Source organism: Mustela nivalis (genome assembly GCF_964662115.1).
Source record: "Mustela nivalis genome assembly, chromosome: 6".
Classification (NCBI taxonomy): Eukaryota; Metazoa; Chordata; class Mammalia; order Carnivora; family Mustelidae; genus Mustela; species Mustela nivalis.
The window spans coordinates 53,981,960-54,003,552 of record NC_139025.1 but is presented as its reverse complement, the minus strand read 5'-3'; positions in this window follow the sequence as shown (position 1 = coordinate 54,003,552).

Here is a 21,593-nt window from a genome sequence, read left to right as displayed (position 1 = left end):
TATAGATTAGTACACAGCAGTATGTAAAACAAAATTTAACCTATAGTCGTGCACTATATATTAGTAATATGAAAAGTACTTAAGTACTTATCAATTATATCTTAGAAGTCATTAGTTCAAAGTAATATACCTCATACCTCACATAATTTTTCTCAGAATTTTTAAATGCCTAGTTATTATCTACATATTAGTGTAGTAGAAATAATATTGTTGCCTTTGATAAAAGCATATTTATTAATTTTATACTTCTGATACTGTGGCATTACAACCGTATGCTTAAGATCAAATAGAAAGACCTAATACCAGGACACCTGGGTGGCTCAGTTGGTTAAGCAGTTGTCTTCGGCTCAGGTCATGATCCCAGCATCCTGGGATCGAGTACCACATCTACAAAAGTACCTGGGATTTCAAGTACTTGTTTTACACCAAAGAATCAAGACAGACTTTGTTTCATGTTGTGTATTTCTCCTTCTAGTTGATGAAGGAAAACACACTAGAACTAGACAACCACAAGCAATAAGATTAGATTACAAAAAGATATGTCTTATTATATATATGTCTATATACACAAATACAAAGATATATATAATAATTTTATTGAATATTGGACTAATGGAATCGTGTGTTATTTCTATAGAAAACATTAAATCCATATAGAAATTTTCAACTTTATTAAAAATTCTCAATGTCTAAAAGCAGATTGTCATTGATATTCATATTTCTAAACACTGAAGTATGAAAATATATCAAAATGCTTCAGCAGAATCCATCTTTTATGTATCAACTTTAAGAATAATTTTTTTGATAATAACAAAGATATGTTCTCTAGCTTTATCATTTGCAGCATATCTTGATCCTTGATCTCAAACTCTCTTACTAATATGCTACAATATAACTTTTAGATAACAAGTTCACAACCATTATAAAACTCAGTGAATTATGAAACACAAATAAACCAACATTATAAAATTAGTATACCTTTTCTTCTATCCCTTAGTCTATCTCTAAAATTTATAAAAAGCTAAAAAGAAGTTCTAATTCTAAACTTAATATTTATTGCTATAATTTTAAGGAGATAACATACATGAATAATTATGTTATACATTTATAAGGTGCTTTACAATTTTACAGAATTCAGGACAGACATCTTTATTCATTAATCTTGAAGAAGTTTTGATTTTTCCTTCATAAAACCAATCATGTAAGAATGCCACTACATCTCACACTTAGATCATCATAATTAAACTATCATCAGTTCTATAATTGCCAGATTGCAAATAAATTGCATCTATCAAACCAGAACAATATATTTTATGTATACCAGAGAATAAAATGTTCTTCCACATCATTACAGTCAGTTTAAATCTTAGGGCCCCATAAAGGATTTTGTTTAGACTTCATTTTAACAGATTTTCTCAACTTTCCCTTGCCATGTACATTGAACACCCTTTCATGTTAATGTTAACCACTTTCTAAAATGAGTTAAAATAGGTCTCTACGTCATGTTCAAAAGGATAGATAAGTATTTTTTTTACTTTCTAGATTAAATATCACTGATAAATAAAACTGCTTTTAAAAAATACTATTTGAAACTATTGCTTCAGTTCAAATCATAAGTATTTTACCAAATTTCTTTTCCAGTAAGCCTAGTTAATATGGTTAGAAAGTCAGCCTAAAAGTCAAATACATGAACATGTATGTAAATATATATAATGCTCTAATAATTTTCACATACAGTTTAACAAATGGAATCAGCTGACTTCGATAGTATGATAAAGCAACAATCCTAGCAACAATTCAAAATCATCAAGGTAGACAGCTTCTTTGCAACTAACTTCATGATGGATGTCAAGTTTTGTAATTCAATTTCCCCAGTAGATATATCAGTACTGTATGTAATAATGTTAGGAGTATTTAATAACTTCTTGAACTAAGCACTGAAAATAAGGTCCAAAGTAATTAATTTCAAGTCCATAGAGTTAAATATTTTAAATCTTTTTACTAGTTATATAAAAATTTATCATTAAACCCTTGGTAGATCATCAAAAATATATCTGAATGAAGATAGCGGAGGAGTAGCTGACTGAGATAACATCAGGTTTCAGGAGTTCAGCTAGATAGTTATCAAACCATTCTGAACACTACAAACCCAACAGGAGATTGAAGAGCAGCAATTCTAGAAACAGAAAATCAACCACTTTCTGAAAGGTAGGACGTGCAGAGAAGTGAATCCAAAGCAATAGGAAGATAGACCGCAGGGGAAGGGCCTGGCTCCCAGCAAGCAGTGGAGTGGTGAAACAGCAGAGCACAAAATCAGTTGGCTCCACTGAGGAACATCTCTCCAGAGGCTAAGTGGGGGTGGAGCCCCTGCGAAGACAGTGTGGTCTCAGGTCCTACAGGGTCACAGAAGGATCAGGGGTGTCTGAGTGTAGCAGAGATCACAGGTATCAGAACAGGGAAGCCAACTACAGAGGCGGAGCTGAGGAGTGAGCTCTCAGCTTGGAGTTAACTTAAATTGTGATTTGCAGCACAGTCAGGCCACTGCTCTTTGAGCAGAGACCCCACAAGTGGCAGATCCAATAAGACCCACCTTCCTCTGCCAGAAGAGCAGGGCAGCAGGAATTTACTGGTTTTGGAGACTTTAAACGGGACCTTGCACCAGAGACAGAAATGCTTGGTCACAGGCTGGGTGAGCCCAGAGTGTGGTCCGAGACCAGGGAGATGGGAGTGACTGAATGCTTTTCTCTGAGCTCTCGGCTTCTCTGGGCCAGAGATTGGGAGGCCACCATTTTCATTCCCATCCTCCAGAGCTCTACAGAAAGTGTTCAGGGAACAAAACCTCCCAAGAATAAACCCAAGCAGATTACTTAGCCTGGTCCCTGGCAAGGGCAATGCAACTGTGCCTTGGGCGAAGATATTTGAGAATCACTACAATAGGCCCTTCCCTCAGATCAGCAAGAACATCCAGCTAAGACTAAGATCACTGATCAAGGAGAACAGCAGAATTCCAGAGGAGGAGAAAGCAAAGCATGGAATTCATGGCTTTCTCCCCATGATTCTTTAGTTTTACGAAGTTAATTAATTTTTTAATTTTATTTTTTTCTTATTCTAATTTTTATAACTTTTCATCTTTCCTCTCTTAACGTTTTTATAACTAGTTTATCTTAAAAATAACTTTCAAAAAAAAAAACTTTTTAAACCTTCATTATAGTCGTATTTTATCCTTCATTGTATCTAACTCTCTTTTTTGTATACATATAGGGTTTTTTCTTCTAAAAAATTTTGGGATACAATTTCTTCTAATAAATCAAAATATACCCTAAATCTAGCACAGGGCTTTGTTCTCATCTCCATTCTGAGCAAATTCTCTCCACTTTTTTTTTTCTTTTTCCAACCAACTTATTTTAGCAATTTGATTTTTTGAGTTTTTATTAAAATTTTCATCTTTACATTCATATTCCATCCCTTCATCTTGTTTACCCTTATTTTTGTATATATATAAGTTTTCTTCCATTAAAATTTTTGGAGGTAATTTCTTCTAAGAGACCAGAATACACCCAAAATCAAGTGGGTGGCTCTGTTCTAGTCACCAGTCTTTTTAATTTCTTTTTAACCCTTTCTTCTCTCCCCAATATAGGGTCTCTTCTGATTTGGTTAGCACACATTTCTGGGGTCTTTGCCATTTTTTTAGTACTTTATACTCTCATTCATATATTCTTATCTGGATAAAATGACAAGGTGGAAAAACTCACCACAAAAAACGAACAAGAGGCACTACTGAAGACTAGGGACCTCATCAATACCAACATTGGTAATATGTCATAACTAGAGTTCAGAATGATGATTATCAAGGTGCTAGTTGGGCTTGAAAAGGGCATGGAACATATTAGAGGAAACCTGACTAGAGCAATAAAAGTCCTTTTTGAGGAAATAAAAACTAAAACCTAACCAAGCTGAAATTTAAAAAAGCTATTAATAAGTACAATAAAAAACGGAGGCTCTTACTTCTAAAATAAATGAGACAGAAGAGAGAATTAGTGATATAGAAGACCAAATGACAGAGAATAAAGAAGCTGAGCAAAAGAGAGACAAACAACTACTGGAGCATGAGGTGAGAATTCGAGAGATAAGTCATATCATATGATGAAACAATATCAGAATAATTGGTATTCCAGAAGAAGAAGAAAGAGAGAGGGGCAGAGAAGGTATATTGGAGCAAATTATAGTAGAGAATTTCCATAATATGGCAAAGGAAACAAGCATCAATCCAGGAAGCACATAGAACCCCCCTCAAAATCCATAAGAATTGGTCCACACCCCATCATCTAATGGCAAAACTTACAAGTCTTAGTGACAAAGAGAAAATTCTGAAACCAGCTCGGGACAAGAAGTCTGTAATATACAATGGTAGAAATATTAGATTGGCAGCAGACTTATCCACAGAGATCTGTCAGGCCAGAAAGAACTGGCATGATATATTCAGAGCACTAAATGAGAATAACATGCAGCCAAGAATGCTATATCCAGGTAGGCTATCATTGAAAATAGGAAAGATAAAAAGTTTCCAGGACAAAAATCAAAAGAATTTGCAAACACCAAACCATCCCTACAGGAAATATTGAAAGGGGTCCTCTAAGTAAAGAGAGCCTAAAAGTAGTAGACCAGAAAGAAACAGAAATAATATACAGTAATAGCACCTTACAGGCAATAAAAAGGCACTAAATTCATATCTCTCAATAGTTATTCTGAATGTAAATGGGATAAATGTCCCAATCAAGAAAGACAGGGTATCAGAATGGATTAAAAAAACCCAAACCCATCAATATGCTGTCTATAAGAAACTCATTTTAGACCAAAGACACCTCCAGATTTAAAGTGATAGGGTGAAAAAAAATTCACCATGCCATTGGACATCAAAATAAAGTTGGGGTGGCAGTACTTCTATCAGATAAATCAGATTTTAAGTTAAAGACTATAATAAGAGATGAGGAAAGATGCTATACCATACTCAAAGGGTCTGTCCAACAAAAAGATCTAACAATTTTAAATATCTATGCCCCTAACATGGGAGCATCCAACTATATAAACCAATTAATAACAAAATCAAAGAAACACAATGACAATAATACATTAATAGTAGAGGTCTTTAACACCACCCTCCCTCAAATGGAAAGATCATCCCACAAAAGATCAACAAGGAAATAAAGACCTTATATGACACAGTAGAACAGATAGACATCAAAGATCTATTCAGAACATCCCATCCCAAAGCAACACAGTACACATTCTTCTCTGGTGCACATGGAACATTCTCCAGAATAGATGACATCCTGGGCCACAAATCAGGTCTCAACTAGTACTAAAAGATTGGGATCATTCCCTGCATATTTTCAGACCACAATGCTCTGAAGCTAGGTCTTAATCATAAGAGGAAATTTGGAAAGAACTCAAATACCTGGAAGCTAAAGAGCATCCTACTAAAGAATGAATGGGTCAACCAGGAAATTAAAGAAGAATTGAAAAAATTCATAGAAACAAGTGAAAATAAAAACACAACTGTTCAAAATCACAGCAAAGGCAGTCATGGGAGGAAAATATATAGTGATACAAGCCTTTCTCAAGAAACAAGAGAAGTCTCAAGTACACAACATAATCCTACACCTAAAGGAACTGGAGAAAGAACAGCAAAGAAAGCCTAAACCCAGCAGGAGAAGAGAAATCACAAAGATCATAGCAGAAAAGAATGAAATAGAAACACACACACACACACACACACACACACACATACAACAAAACAACAGTAGAACAAATCAACGAAACTAGGAGCTGATTCTTTGAAAGAATTAATAAGATTGATAAACCCGTGGCCAGACTTATCCAAAAGAAAAGAGAAAGAACCCAAATTAATAAAATCATGAATGAAAGAGGAGAGATAACAACCAACATCAAGAAATACAATTATAAGAACATATTATGAGCAACTACACGCTAGCAAATTTGACAATCTGCAAGAAATGGATGCATTCCTAAAAATGTATATACAACCAAAACTGAACCAGGAAGAAATAGAAAACCTGAACAGACCTATAACCAATAAGAAGATTGAAGAAGTCATCAAAAGTCTCGCAAGAAACAAGAGCCCAAGGCCAGACATATTTCCAGGGGAATTCTACCAAACATTTAAGGCAGACTTAATGCCTATTCTCCTGAAACTGTTCCAAAAATAGAAATGGAAGGAAAACTTCCAAACTCATTTTATGAGACCAGCATTACCCTGATCCCAAAACAAGACAAAGACCCTGTCAAAAAAAAAAAAAAAATTATCTTATCTTTGATGAACAAAGACCTGAAAATTATCACCAAGATACTAGTCAATAAGTTCCAACAGTACATTAAAACGATTATTCACCATGACCAAGTGGGATTGATTCCAGTGCTGCAAGGTTGGTTCAACATCCACCAATCAATCAATGTGATATGATACATTAATAAAAGAACAAAAACCATAGGACACTCTCAATAGATGTTGAAAAAGCATTTGACAAAGTATAGCATGCTTTCTTGATCAAAACTCTTCAAAGTGTAGGGATAGAGGGTACATTCCTCTATATCATCAAAGCCATCTATGAAAAAGCCACAGCAAATATCATTTTAAACAGAGAAAAACTGAGAGCTTTTCCTCTAAGGTCAGAAGTACAGCAGGGCTGTCTACTATCACTACTGCTACTAAACATAGTACTAGAAGTCCTAGCCTCTGCAATCAGACAATAAAAAGAAATTAAAGGCATCCATATTGGCAAAGAAGAACTCAAACTCTCTCTCTTTGCAGATGAGTTGATACTTTATGTGGAAAACCCAAAAGACTCCATTCCAAAACTGCTAGAACTTGTACAGGAAATCAGTAAAGTGTCAGGATATAAAATCAAAGCACAGAAATCAGTTGCAGTTCTCTACACCAACAAGAAGACAGAAGAAAGAGAAGTTAAGGAGTCAATCCCATTTACAATTGCACCCAAACCAATAAAATACCTAGGAATGAACCTCACCAAAGAGGGAAAGAATCTGTACTCAGAAAACTATAGAGTAATTATGAAGGAAATTGAGGAAGACACAAAGAAATGGAAAAATGTTCCATGCTCATGGATTCGAAGAACAAATATTGTGAAAATGTCTATGCTACCTAAGTCAATCTACGTATTTAATGCAATACCTATCTGAATACCATCCAATTTTTTCAAAGAAATGGAACAAATAATCCTAAAATTTATATGGAACCAGAAAAGACCTCGAATAGCCAGAGAAATGTTGAAAAAGAAAGCCTAAGTTGGTGGCATCACAATTCTGGCCTTCAAGCTCTATTACAAAGCTGTCATCATCAAGACAGTATGGTGCTGGCACAAAAACAAACACATAGATCAATGGAACAGAATAGAGAGCCCAGAAATGGACTCTCAACTCTATGGCCAACTAATCTTTGGCAAAGAAAAAAGAATGTCCAATGGAAAAAAAGACAGTCTCTTCAACAAATGGTGTGGGAACATCAGACAGCCACACGCAGAAGAAAGAAACTGGACCATTTCCTTACACCACACACAAAAAAATAGACTCAAAATGGATGAAAGACCTCAATGTGAGACAGGAGTCCATCAAAATCCTTGAGGAGAACACAGGCAGCAACCACTTTGACCTCAACCTCAGCATCTTCTCCCTAGAAACATTCAAAGGCAAGGGAAGCAAGGGCAAAAATGAACTATTGGGACTTTATCAAGATCAAAAGCTTTTGCACAGCAAAGGAAACAGTTAACAAAACCATAAGACAACTCACAGAATGGGAGAAGATATTTGCAAATGACATAGCAGGTAAAGGGCTAATATCCAAAATCTATAAAGAACTTATCAAACTCAAGACCCAAAGAGCAAAGAATCCAATCAAGAAATGGGCAGAGGATATGAACAGAGAAATTTCTATAAAGAAGAATGGCCAAGAGACACATGAAAAAGTGCTCCACATCACTCGGCATCAGGGAAATACAAATCAAAACCACAATGAGATAACACCTCACGCCAGTCAGAATGGCTAAAATTAACAAGTCAGGAAATGACAGCTGCTGGCAAGGCTGTGGAGAAAGGGGAACCCTCCTACACTGTTGGTGGGAATGCAAGCTGGTGCAGTCACTCTGGAGAACAGCATGGAGGTTCCTCAAAAAGTTGAAAATAGGGTTACCCTATGACCCAGCAATTACACTACTGAGTATTTACCCTAAAGATACAAATGCAGTGATCTGAAGGGGCATGCGTACCCCAATGTTTATAGCAGCAATGCATAAAATAGCCAAACTATGGAAAGAACCTAGATGTCCATCAACAGATAATTGGATAAAGAAGAGTTGGTATATATATATATATATATATATATATATATATATATATATATATTGGAACACTGTGCAGCCATCAAAAGAAATGAAATCTTGCCATTTGCAATGATGTGAACAGAACTAGAAGGTATTATGCTGAGTGAGAAAAGTCAATCAGACTAAGACAATTATAATACGATCTCCCTGATATGAGGAATTTGAGAGGCAAAGTTGGTGGGATGGTTGGGGAGTAGGGAAGGGAAAAAAAATGAAACAAGGTGGGATTGGGAAGGAAGAAAAACCAGAAAGATTCTTAATCTCACAAAACAGAGTTACCAGTGGGAGAGGGGGTATGGAGATGGTTGGTTGGGTTATAGACACTGGGGAGGGTATGTGCTATGTGAATGCTGTGAAGTGTGTAAGCCTGATGATTCACAGACTTGTACCCCTGGGGCAAATAATATATCATGTTAATTTAAAAAACATAATAAAATAAAATAAAAACAACAAAAAAATCTATCCATAGATTTGGTTATAGTGGAAAATAATTAGATGTTTATTTTTGAAGATGCAACAGTAGTAAGTACTTAGAAAAACATACCAAAAAAATAGACAAGCATAATGCAAATTAATTGAAGGTACATTTATAACTGACTATTTAATTTATACATAGATTTAGTTAGAAAGCAGGCTTATACTTTCCAACGATATGAAAAACTGACAAGATCTTTAATATATCTTATAAAATGTTATTTTTCCCCTCAGGGGAACTAATGCTTCTGATTAGCTAAAGTAAACAGCAAGTGATATGCGATTAAAAGTGGTTCTCACTGGCAGCACTTTTCCTTTGCAAACATAAAAAAGTTTAAAACAAACATGTTATTCTATACACTCTGGAAAAACAATGAAATAGGATTCCAGAATTCAGGTTGTGTTTTATACCTTTGCTACTAATTATCTTTGTGCTATATAACTTAAGTCTGATTCCATATTAGTTAAATGCATGATAATACTGCCTTCAGATTTTAAAAGGTATTTTAGAATTTCCCAAAAGATTAACTTTTGAAATAAAGTTTTTGTGCCCAACACCTTTTAATATAAGGACTGTTTATCTTGGAAATTCATCATATACAATTTTTCAGCATTATAATGTGTCTTATTTCCAGGGAAAAGAGAAGACTACAGAGCTGGTGCCTAGTATAGAAAGGGAGAAATCAATTAGTTTGGGTTTTTGTTATGCCTATATAGCACAAAGTTTATTTTACAAAAAGAGAGAGAGAGAGATTATATGTTAACTTCTCAAACTATTTAATTTCATAGTTATAACGTGCTGTAAGCAACATAGGTATATTCAATATTATCCTTATCTCCTTGATCAAGAAACTAGATTTCCAAGAAAGAAAGCCTAAACCCAGCAGGAGAAGAGAAATAATAAAGATCAGAGCAGAAATCAATGGAATAGAAACCAAAAAAAAAAAAAAAAAACAATAGAACAAATCAACAAAACTAGGAGCTGGTTCTTCTAAAGTATTAATAAGACTGATAAACCCCTGGCCAGACTTATCAAAAAGAAAAGAGAAAGGATGCAAATAAATTAAATCATGAAAGAAAGAGGAGAGATCACAATGAATACCAAAGAAATACAAACAATTATAAAAACATACTATGAGCAACTCTATGCCAACAAGTTTGACAATCTGGAAGAAATGGATGCATTCCTAGAGACATAAAAACTACCACAACTGAACGAGGAAGAAATAGAAAACCTGAATAGACCCATAACCACTAAGGAGATTGAAACAGTCATCAAAAATATCCAAACAAACATAAGCCCAGGGCCAGATGGCTTCCCAGAGGAATTCTAACAAACATTTAAAGAAGAACTAATTCCTATTTTCCTGAAACTATTCCAAAAAACAGAAATGGAAGGAAAACTTCCAAACTCATTTTATGAGGCCAGCATCACCTTGATCCCAAAACCAGACAAGGATCCCATCAAAAAAGAGAACTACAGACAATATCCTTGATGAACACAGATGTGAAAATTCTCACCAAAATACTAGCCAATAGGATCCAACAGTACATTAAAAGGATTATTCATCACGACCAAGTGGGATTTATTCCAGGGCTGCACGGTTGGTTCAACATCCGCAAATCAATCAATGTGGTACAACACATTAATAAAAGAAAGAACAAGAACCATATGATACTCTCAATAGATGCTGAAAGAGCATTTGACAAAGTACAGCATCCCTTCCTGATCAAAACTTCAAAGTGTAGGGAAAGAGGGCACATACCTCAATATCATCAAAGCCATTTATGAAAATCACACAGCAAATATCATGCTCAATGGAGATAAACTGAAGGCTTTTCTGCTAAGGTCAGGAACACAGCAGGGATGTCCATTATCACCATTGATATTCAACATAGTACTGGAAGTCCTCGCCTCAGCAATCAGATAACAAAAAAAAAAAAATTAAAGGCATCCATATTGGCAAAGAAGAAGTCAAACTATCACTCTTCGCAGATGATATAATACTATATGTGGAAAACCCAAATGACTCCATTCCAAAACTGCTAGAACTTGTACAGGAATTTAGTAAAGTGCCAGGATATAAAATCAATGCACAGAAATCAGTTGCACTTCTCTACACCAACAACAAGACAGAAGAAAGAGAAATTAAAGAGTCAATCTCATTTATAATTGCACCCAAAACTATAAGATACCTAGGAATAAACCTAACCAAAGAGGCACAGAATCTATACTCAGAAAACTATAAAGTACTCATGAAAGAAATTGAGGAAGACACAAAGAAATGGAAAAATGTTCCATCCTCCTGGATTGGAAGAACAAATATTGTGAAAATGTCTATGCTACCTAAAGCAATCTACACATTTAATGCAATCCCTATCAAAATTCTACCCATTTTTTTTTTCAAAGAAAAGGAACAAATAATTCTAAAATTTATATGGAACCAGAAAAGACCTCAAATAGCCAAAGGAATACTGAAAAAGAAAGCGAAAGTTGGTGGCATCACAATTCCAGACTTCAAGCTCTATTACAAAGCTGTAATCAGCAAGACAGCATAGTACTGGCACAAAAACAGACACATAGATCAATGGAACAGAATATAGAGCCCAGAAATAGACCCTAAACTCTATAGTCAACCAATCTTCGACAAAACAGGAAAGAGTGTCCAATGGAAAAAAGACAGCCTATTCAATAAATGCTGTTGGGAAAATTGGATGGCCACATGCAGAAAAATGATATTGGACCATTTCCTTACACCACACATGAAAATAGATTCCGAATGGATAAAGGACCTCAATGTGAGATAGGAACCCATCAAAATTCTTGAGGAGAACACAGGCAGCAACCTCTTCGACATCAGCTGCAGCAACGTCTTCCTAGGAACATTGCCAAAGGCAAGAGAAGCAAGGGCAAAAATGAACTTTTGGGATTTCATCAAGATCAAAAGCTTTTGCACAACAAGTGAAACAGTTAACAAAACCAAAAGACAACTGACAGAATGGGAGAAGATATTTGCAAATGACATATCAGATAAAGGGCTCTTGCCTAAAATCTATAAAGAACTTAGCAAACTCAACACCCAAAGAACAAAGAATCCAATCAAGAAATGGGCAGAAGACATGAACAGACATCACTGCAAAGAAGATGTTCAGATGGCCAACAACACATGAAATAGTGCTCCACATCACTCAGCATCAGGGAAATACAAATCAAAACCACAATGAGATAACACCTCACACCAGTCAGAATGACTAAAATTAACAAGTCAGGAAATGACAGATGCTGGCGAGGATGCAAAGAAAGGGGAACCCTCCTACACTGTTGGTGGCCTCCTACACTGTTGGTGGGAATGCAAGCTGGTGCAGCCACTCAGCAAAACAGCATGGAGGTTCCTCAAAAAGTTCAAAATAGAGCTACCCTATGACCCAACAATCGCACTACTGGGTATTTATCCTAACGATACAAATGTAGTAATCCAAAGGGGCATGTGCACCCGAATGTTTATAGCAGCAAAGTCGACAATAGCCAAAGTATGGAAGGAACCTAGATATCTATCCACAGATGAATGGATAAAGAAGAGGTGGTATATATATACAATTGAATATTATGCAGCCATCAAAAGAAATGAAATCTTGCCATGTGCGACGACATGGATGGAACTAGAGGGTATCACGCTTAGCGAAATAAGTCAATTGGATAAAGACAACTATTATATGATCTCCCTGATATGGGAAGTGGAGATGCAACATGGGGGGTTTGGGGAGTAGGAAAAGAATAAATGAAACAAGATGGCATCGGGAGGGAGACAAACCATAAGTGACTCGTAATCTCACAAAACAAACTGAGGGTTGCTGGGGGGCGGGGGGGAGGAAGAGGGGTGGGGTTATGAACATTGGGGAAGGTATGTACTATGGTGAGTGCTGTGAAGTGTGTAAACCTGGTGATTCACAGACCTGTACCCCTGGGGATAAAAATACATTATATGTTTATAAAAAAAAAATAGTAAATAAAAATATTTAAAAAAAATACGAAACTAGATTTAATTCCTTTTTTTTTTTTTTAAAGATTTTATTTATTTATTTGACAGAGATCACAAGTAGGCAGAGAGGCAGACAGAGAGAGAGAGGAGGAAGCAGGCTCCCTTCCGAGCAGAGAGCCCGATGCGGGACTCGATCCCAGGACCCCGAGATCATGACCTGAGCCGAAGGCAGCGGCTTAACCCACTGAGCCACCCAGGCGCCCTAGATTTAATTTCTTGTGCAAATATCACACACACAGTAATGTCAACCAGTGTACCAGAATGGAAATTTCCTGATTCCCAGATTATTCCTAATTTTTCTGCTTGGCAATGAGTAGCACACAGCTTTGGTGAAAATCCTACCACAGGATAGTTATATTTTTAAATTTTGAGTAAACTCCATACTGTTTTCCAGGGTGGCTGCATCAGTTTGCATTCTCACCAACAGTGTTAGAGTGTTCACCTTTCTCCACATCTGTGATACAGCAATTGCACTACTAGTTATTTACCCAAAGGATATAAAATACTTATTCAAAGGAATACATGCAGCCCAATGTTTATAGCAGCACTATTAACAATGGCCAAATGATGGAGAGAGCCCAAATGTCCATCGACTGATGAGTAGATAAGATGTGGTATATACATACCACATGGAATGCAGAATTTTTACTCAGTCATAAAAAGAATGAAATCTTACCCTTTGCAACAATGTGGATGGAGCCTGAGAGTATTATGCTAAGCAAAGTCAGTCAGTCAGAGAAAGACAAATACCATATGATTTTACTCATATGTGGAATTTAAGAAATAAAACAGATAAGCAGAAGAGAGAAAAAGGGGAGAGAGACAGAGAGAAAGAGAGAGAGAGAGAGACAACCAGAAAACAGACTCTCGACTATAGAGAATAAACTGAGGGGAGGTGGGTGGAAGGATGGGTTAAATGGGTGATGAGTGTTAAGGAGGACATTTGTTTGGATGAGCCCTGGGTGTTGGATGTAAATCAATCACTAATCCTATACCTGAAACTAGTATTACACTGTATGTTAACTAGAATTAAAATAAAAACTTAAGAAAATCCTATCACAAACATTCACTGCTACAATGTCAATATCTGCACAAGAAGATCAAAATGAGTTCAATTCATCTTGTTTTAGATATAGAGCCTGCTGTCTTCATTTGAATTTCCTCCCCATTCTTTGTCTTATCGTTTTCCATTTTTTTCTTATACTGCATATCATAAACTCTCATAGACTCCTTCTGGTCTTCTGTAGAATCTATTGAGTGTGATAGTAAGCTTGAACTTATTATATGGACCCTGTATGGCTTTCTAACTTTCTTGTGTTTCTCATCTCACTAATTTTCAAAAATGGGAGGTTCGATGATTATGAGATCATTCTCTGTAAATCAACTGTCTCTCTTCTCTGCTAGATATCTTTCATAGTATTTCCCATGAAGGTTATTTCTGCACATGTCTGCCTCCAATATACTGTGAGTTTCTGGAGGATTGGAATATCCAGTTGAAAATTATCACAAAACCAATAGAGTCACAAGTGCTATTTAGCACTCAACAAATAATTAATAAAGACTTAAATATTCAACAAATACTTGCTCTATATTTTATAATGGAATTAGCCAAGCATTTATTTAAAATTTTTAGATAAATCAATTTTTCCAACTGACATTTTAAAATAAGATTAAAATTAAGAATATAGGTAAAAATTGTATTTTCTTTTTCTTTAATTTCAGATAATTCTGTTGAAGTTTTGCTGAAAGGAGGATGAATCGATGAGCATAACTTATTAAGAAAAAAATAAATTACACAGCTAAATAAAAATGTTTTCATTAATGATTTTTGTAGATAACTGAATTTGTTCAAATGTGTTTTGGAATTGGGAGATGAAGGATTTTATGATCAATCATGGTCATTCTTTTTTTTTTTTTTTTTTAAGATTTTTTTGAGAGAGAGAGATTGCATGAGTGGTGGGGGAGGGAGAAGCAGACTCCCCACTGAACAAAGGGACCCAACAGGGGCTCAATCCCAGGACTTTGATACCCTGACCTGAGCCAAAGGCAGACATTTACCTGACTGAACCACCCAGGCACCTGTCATGGCCACTCTTCTAAGATCACACAGCATAGGTTCTTATATTGGAAGAGGAAGAAAAATCAAAATTAAGAAGAAATGACTATGTGGGTAGCACAGCACCATTGTAAGTATTTAATGTTAGGAAGGGGGAGAGGGAGGAGACTAGAAAGCAGCAGTGGGGCAGAAGGAAGCCTATCAGAAATTTAATTTGGTCAGAGCAAGTGAGAGGATTTGTTTGGGTTTCTTTGTCCTTTACCTTCATACACAGAAAACAGAGCAAGACCATATTGGGGGGGGGGGGACACCATCATCCAGATTCAGCAGTATGTCACTGTTAACTAGATTTTAACAGTCATGTTATACGACGAAGATGTGTTAATTAACCCGAAATAAAAAGAAAGAAGAGATTACTATGATTATGTACCTAAAGCTTTCATTTTATTTTTTATTTTTTTAAGAAATTACTTTCCCCTAATTCTTTTTTTTTTAAGATTTTATTTGTTTATTTATTTATTTGACAGACAGAGATCACAAGGAGACAGAGAGGCAGGCAGAGAGAAAGGAGGAAGCAGGTTCCCTGCTGAGCAGAGAGCCCGATGCGGGGGCTCAATCCCAGGACCCTGAGATCATGACCTGAGCCGAAGGCAGAGGCTTAAACCCACTGAGCCACCCAGGCATGCTAAAGCTTTCATTTTAAAAGTCACAAAATATTTGCAAATTTGCTAACTACTTACTGTGGTCCTTAAATTTCACTTTGTCTCTTTAGTAGCTTACATCACAAATGTAGATATAAATGTTGACAATATTTACATTCTGTACGACTCTCTAGCAGTAATTCTCTAGCAGATGTAAGTCTATTTGAATTTTTATAAGGCAGTTAGAGAAGTGAAAGGGTTTTTTCTCATTTGGAAAAAACAAACACACAAACACATGAGAATAGGTTTTATCTAACATTTATTTTTAAAATACATAGATTATGTTTATTATCTAAAAATTTTAAAGGGAAGCAACCCTGGCTATTTGTGATAAAGACCCTACATAAACGATAATACTAGACACACATAGGAGCGCCTGGATGGTGCATTCGTTTAAATATCAGACTCTGGATTTTGGCTCAGATCATAATCTCTGGGTCCAGGAATCGAGGTCCATGTCTGGAGCTCCAGGTCAGGATCCAAGCAGGGCATGGAGCCTGTTTAAGATTTTCTCTCTCGAGGTACCTGGATGGTTCAGTCAGTTAAGCAGCTGTCCTCTGCGCAGGTCATGCACTGGGCTCCCTGCTCAGGGGCGAGTCTATTTCCTCTCCCTCTGCCCATGATCCTACTCTGGCTCACTTCCTCTCAAATAAATAATAAAATATTTAAAAAAAAAAAAGATTCTCTCTCTCCCTACTTCTGCCCCTCCCTTGCTCTAAACAAACATATAAATAATTTGTTTTAAAAAGTTAAAATAAAAGAAAGCTATATAGGAGATAATAGCAGCAGCTTGTATTTAATCAGTATTTATTAACTTCCTTAAGGATTTTAAAACACCTGCCTTAACACCTTTAAAAACTTTAACAGTAGTTTGATGCTGTCATTTCAACATATTTATCCTATGGTCCTGTTTGGTCTTTTTTGGCAATGACATTTTCCCTTTTCCTTTTGCAAATTCACTCTGATCCACCTCCATTTACTGCTTTATATAATTTCCCTTGGTCATCCTATGGTATTTTATGGGATAACCTACATATGTCTATGTCTTTAAAGCATGCATTTGCATTTTCTTCAGCACTGTTCTTTGAATTTCCATTTTTCATATGTATCTTAGATGAATAACTCTTAGTAGTTAAAGTACAAGAGAGAGGAAAAAAGGGTGGAAAAAAACTAAATTTAACTTGAATTTAAAAAGTTGTCAAACTGATGCTTCCACTGCTCAACACATTGCACATTAATCTTTTGGTTGGATTCAAGTTATTCACAGTGGAGTGAAACTTCTAATTCACACACTTACAGTTCTGAGAAGCCAACATGGCAAGAGTGACCAAAATGATCAGGGTGTTATTTATATCCATCTATGAAATAAATATTAAATGTTTTATCTTTTTTTTTCTATACTAATTTCTTAGATAATGACTAGTGATACCACCACCACATCCTACTATAGAGCTTTTCCTACATGGCATGATTCCCACATACCCATACATCTAGATGTCTTTCATATATAAAAGCAGAAGGTAGATGAGAAAATGGGTGAAATAGGTGCAGGAGAGTAAGAACACACTTATCATGATAGGCACTGAGCAATGTATAAAATTCTTGAATCACTATATTGTGCACATGAAATGTGCAAATAACACTGTTTGTTAATTATACTGGCATTAAAGAAGGAAAAAAGGCCCAGTCAAGAAATATGCTTCAACCTGTTTTAATGCTATATTGAATCACTTCTCTCAAGATAATTATAGACACCAACTATTGTTCTGTGCTTGGTATGGTTCATAGATTTATTGCCTTTAGGCTGACTTGCTTTAAAAATCTTACTTAAATCCTACCAGGGATGATAAACATTTCAATATCTACTTTAAGGACAGGGATAGCACAACTATAGGAACAATTATTTCATATATGCACATCCACATATTTGGGTGACAGTCTAGAGAATTTATCACATGAAAATGCAGCTAATACAAATGCACTGTGTTCAGATAGAAGATATCTAAAAACAGTCCATTTACCTTATTAAGTCCTAGGTTAACCTGAGAACAGATATTCTTGCACCAAAATAAAGCAGCACAGCCTTCCTACACATTTAGGAAATAGTGTTAGCTCTGCAACAGAGATGATAACGGGTTTACACGCTGTTTCTCTGGCTAATGGAATGAAGACAGACATACTGACTAGAAATTATTTTTCCATTTTCTCTCACCATCTACTTTGTTTCCTCCTCTTTATCTCTTTTCAATTTGTGTTCTTCTCTCTCTCTCTCTCTCTCTCTCTGCCCCTCAATACCCTTCCTCCACAAATGTCTCACTTATCCCAAAATTTTAAAAGCCTCACTTTTTCTAGGAAATTTATTGGGGATCCCCATCCATGGGCAAGAAAAACTGAAGATTAGGAGTAGGGTGTACTCTTACATAATACTGTAAGACATGGGATATGAAAGAGCAAAATAACAAAACCTCTCAAAGAGATCTGGATAAACTCCTTAACCATGTAGTGAAATGCAACATAAAGTTGAAAAATTACTGTTATCAACAAAAATTATACAGAAAATAGTACACTGCTTTCCTGGACAATATGGTCTTGATCCAGCAAAAATAATATGCAACCTATAGGGCAAAAAACCAAGCTAAAAACAAGGGAATGCCCAGAAACAAAGTAATCCAAAGTCAAACCTAAAGCTTGCCAAGTCATCCAAAGAATATTCAATGTGTCTGTCTTTAAGTACACTGAAGCCTAGCATTGAATAATGTCATGATTTATATATCTCTCTTTTGAACTTACACATACTAAGCTATTCCTCCAGCAATTTTGATTTTTAAAATGACCTGCTTATCAAAATAAAATATGCCCATTGATTACATATTTTAAGAGAAAAGTATAAAAAAACATTGTTCTGAAAAACACCTAGGATAACTATTACTGTTAACATTTTGGCATATTTTACATTTTCCTTTTCATTTTCCCATTTTTTAAAGAGGTTCCTGCTGCATTTATAACTAGGGTCTTCTATTTTATCAATGTATAATTTACTTTTATATTATCTCTCCTGGGAAATTTAGGGTTTTTTTTTTAAGGTTTTACTTATTTTGGGGAGAAAGAGAGAGCTTGCATGAGCCAGCCAGAGGGGCAGAGGGAGAAGCAGACTCCCTGCTAAGCAAAGGCCCACTGTGGGACTTGATTCCAAGACCCTGGGATTATGACCTAAGCCAAAGGCAGATGCTTAATAACTGACTGAGCCACCAGTTGCCCTCTCTTGGGAAATTTAAGTGGTTTCATTTCACTGCATTAGTGCACTGTTTAAGCCATTATTAAATTAGCATCACACTTAAACAGTTATTTTCATGATAAATAGAAAAGCATATTAAAGTCCTGTATAGTCACCAGGATATACTGGGTTATTGGTCAGTAGTAAATGCTAGGGTGTACCACCTATATTTTCCCTAACTTCAGATTAAGGGCACTTATTTCCTCAGTTGCCACGTGTTACCTGCTGCCAGTTCACAACTGAATCCCTCCCCTAGAACTATCACCAGCCCAAGGGAATGGCTTTATCCTGGCTTGAAAATCTTCCCCAGTTTCTTATCTATACATGGATACTAAGCCCCAGCCCTTTTGTGTGTGTAGCAATTCTCAAATCCCAGGGCCAGCCAGTTGCAGCACTCTCCATAGCACTGCAGTATGTGTACCAGATTCTGCTTCCATCATCCCCTTCCTCACAGGATGTTTTATTCCATTAGGGCTGTTATAACAAATACTATAATTCAAAAGGCTGGGAATTCCAAGATCAAGGCACCAGCAGATGTGGTGTCAGATGAGGGCCCTCTTTAGTCTGTAACTTCACTTGGCAGGGATGAGGGAACTCTCTAGGATTTTTTTTTTTGGGGGTGGGGGTCTATGACATACTTTCTTTTTTATTATGATTAACATATAATGTATTATTTGTTTCAGGGTACAGTGATTCATCACTCTTACACAATACACAGTGTTCCCCACAACATCTGCCTTTCCAACGTCCATCACCCAGTCATCCTATCCCATTCCCCCTCCACTTCAGCAACCCTCAGTTTGTTTCCTGAGATTAAGGGTCTTTATGGTTTGTCTCCTTCTCTGGTTTTGTCTTGCTTCATTTTTCCCCTCTCTTTACCTATGATATTCTGCCTTGCTTCTCAAATTCTACATATCAGTGAAATCATATGATAATTGTTTTTCTTTTATTGACTTATTTCACTTACCATAATACTCTCTAGTTCCATCCATGTATTGCAAATGTTAAGTTTTCATTTTTGATGGCTGTGTAATATTCCAGTGTGTGTGTGTGTGTGTGTGTGTGTGTGTGTGTGTATATATATGTATGTATGTATGTATATATACATATACATACACATCACATCTTCTTTATCCATTCATCTGTTGATGGATATCTGGGCTCTTTCCATACTTTGGCTATTGTGAATATTGCTGGTATAAACATTGGGGTGCAGATGCCCCTTCGGATCACTACATTAATGTCTTGAAGGTAAATGCCCCGTAGTATGATTGCTGGGTCATAGGGTAGCTCTATTTTCAACTTTTTGAGGAACCTCTATACTGTTTTCCAGAGTGGCTACACCAGCTTGCATTCTCACCAATAGTATAGGAAGGTTCCCCTTTCTGCACATCCTTACCAACATCTGTCACTTCCTGACTGGTTAATTTTAGCCATTCTGACTGGTGTAAGGTGGTATCTCACAGAATAGAAATAAATAATTCTATAATTTATATCGAACCAGAAAAGACCCCAAAAAGCCAGAGGAATGTTGAAAAAGAAAACCAATGCTGTTGGCATCACCATTCTAGCTATATTACAAAGCTGCAGTCATCAAGAAAAGTATGGTGCTGGCAAAAAAAACCGACACATAGATCAATGGAAGAGAATAGACAACCCAGAAAAGGATCCTCCACTCTATGGCTAACTAATCTTCAACAAAGCAAGAAAAGAATATCTAATGGAAAAAAGACAGCTTCTTCAACAAATGGTGTTGGGAAAATAGGATAGCCACATGCTGAAGAATGAAACTGGACCATTTCTTTACACCATACAAAAAAATAGATTCAAGGTGAATGAAAGGCCTCAATGTGAGAGAGGAATCCATCAAAATCCTTGAGGAGAACACAGGCAGCAACCTCTTTGACCTCAGTCACAGCAATTTCTTCCTAGACACATTGCCAAAGGCAAGGGAAGCAAGGGCAAAAATGAACTACTGGGACTTCATCAAGATCAAAAGCTTTTTTTTTTTTTTTAAGATTTTATTTATTTGACAGTGATCACAAGTAGGCAGAAAGAGAGGCAGGGAAGCAGGCTCCCTACTGAGCAGAAAGCCCAATGCAGTCTCCATCCCAGGATCCTGAGATCTTGACCTGAGCCAAAGGCAGAGGTTTAACCCACTGAGCCACCCAGTGCCCCAAAATCAAAAGCTTTTGCACAGCAAAGAAAACAGTCAACAAAACCAAAACACAACTGACAGAATGGGAGATGATGTTTGGAAATGATGTATCAGATAAAGGGCCCATATCCAAAATCTCTAACGAACCCATCAAACTCAACACCCAAGCAACAAATAATCTAATCAAGAAATGGGAAGAAGACTTGAATAGACATTTCTGCAAAGAAGACATCCAAATGGCCAACAGACACATGAAAATGTGCTCAACATCACTTGGCATTTGGGAAATACAAATCAAAGCCACAGTGAGATACCACTTCACACCAGTCTGGGATCTCTTTTACAGGGGTAGTAATCCCAAGAATTAGCGGTCTACTCATAAAATACTCACCTTCAAAAATTCCACTTCCTAATACCATCACCTTCAGGGTTAGGATTTCAGTGTATGAATTTAGGAGTCACATTCAATCTATAGT